Source organism: Silene latifolia, chromosome X, assembly GCF_048544455.1.
Source record: "Silene latifolia isolate original U9 population chromosome X, ASM4854445v1, whole genome shotgun sequence".
In the NCBI taxonomy this organism is placed as follows: domain Eukaryota; kingdom Viridiplantae; phylum Streptophyta; class Magnoliopsida; order Caryophyllales; family Caryophyllaceae; genus Silene; species Silene latifolia.
In genome coordinates, this window is record NC_133537.1 from 65193319 (window position 1) to 65195314 (window position 1996).

A 1996-nucleotide genomic window follows, 5' to 3' on the forward strand; every position below is an offset into this window, starting at 1 on the left:
TCCCTACTCAACTATATGCATGGTCTAATGAGACTCGAGTTGGTTTATGTCTTACAAGTCTCATTGAAAAGGTAAGTGATGGGTAAAATACAAGGATTCATAGGCTCGCATTTCATCAAACATAACATGTGCATAATTTGAGATCACAACAAGCAAGCAAATAAGTTATGAAAACATATTAATTTAAGCATGAATCATCCCCCATGTTGGTTTCCTCTAATTACCCATTCACCCTAGTTAAGGAAACTACTCACTCATTATCAAGTTTAACATGTTAACAAGGTTGTCAATCACATTAACAAAGCAAAATATGATGAACAAGTAAGAAAGATTAACAATAATTAAAAAGGGATTAAGAGAATTATACCTACTAATGATTCCAAAATAAAGCTAAGAATAATATAAGTACTTGATGAATGATTGGAAGGTTGTCAATCTCCCAATAATAACCCAAATAATCTTCAATTACCCAAAATAAAAGATGAACAAAAGGGAAATTAAGGAAATGAGATTTGTATTAAGACTTAGAAGTTGATTACTAGATTAAGAAGAGATTAGAATGATATAAACTACACTAAAGATTGATAAGAAGAACATGCTTATCTAATTAGACTAATGGGGTATTTATAGTGGGGATTAGGTACACAAATTAGGGTTTACTAAGGGCTTAAATGACGATTAAGTCCTTGAGGAATCGCTCCTCTCAGAAAAGATGCGAGTCTCCTTTTTGCCGGTCTTTCATAAATATGCCCATCTTTCATGGGGGGAAGAAGAGGACGTATGGGCCTGTAAGAGAATCCGAGCGTCCAAGGTGTCGGAACGGGCGGATTTCGTGGTGGCTGGACGGGCGGATTAATAGCTGGACGAGCGGATTGTGGCATGGTTGGACGGGCGTCCCTTTGGCAAAAACGCTCGGATTCCTGAAGTGTTGGACGGGTGTCTTGCCTGGTTGGACGGGCGGATTGTGTTCCAGCCTTCTTTTCTTCCTCTCTTCTTCCAATAATCCTCCGGGATTTAGTCGGGGATGCAAGGATTTCTTCATCATTGCCCATCTACTATAATATGCACAAAGGCCTTCTAGTCTTGTCTTCTCTTTGATGCTTGGTCATTAGATTCGATCAATTTAGCTCTATTTTGCCATGAAAATGCAAGATTTGCATTCCTCTCCTACCAAGGAAACAAAACCTCAAAGAATATGCAAAACAAATGACTAAAGATAGTAAATGACCCAAATATGTGCTAAAAAGCATAGGAACGAGGCTAATTCGGGGACTAAATATGCTCAAATAACGGCGCCATTTTTGGTCGGACTCACTTGGAGCTTGATTTTCGGTTACTTTTAGTTAGGATCACCTAGACCAAAACAATATTTATAACTTCACAAACAACTCTACTATTAGTAAAGAGGCAAGTAAAGGTCGGATCCCAAGGGACGGGTATTGATGTAGGATTTTCGAATGCAAGTAGCGGTGTCTAGGGGTGTGACGATTTGGGTTGAGATAAGAAGATCACTAAACTAAATAGAAATAAAAGCAAATAAGCAAGATGATTAAAATGAGATGTAAACAATTGATTAAAAGCACTAGGGGGGTCATGGGGTCATAGGGGATTCATGGGAATTGATCATACAAACATATTCTCAAATTATAAGCAAGCAATTATTATTGTGATGGATCGAGTTGGTTTATATCTTACGATCCTAGGAAGGTTTGGGTTCCGGAGCCGAATCAATTAGATTGTACAACACCTACAAGTCGACTTAATCCTCCTTACTCAACTATATGCATGGTCTAATGACACTCGAGTTGGTTTATGTCTTACAAGTCTCATTGAAAAGGTAAGTGATGGGTAAAAAATGCAAGGTTTCATAGGCTCGCATTTCATCAAACATAACATGTGCATAATTTGAGATCACAACAAGCAAGCAAATAAGTTATGAAAACATATTAATTTAAGCATGAATCATCCCCCATGTTGGTTTCCCCTAATTACCCAT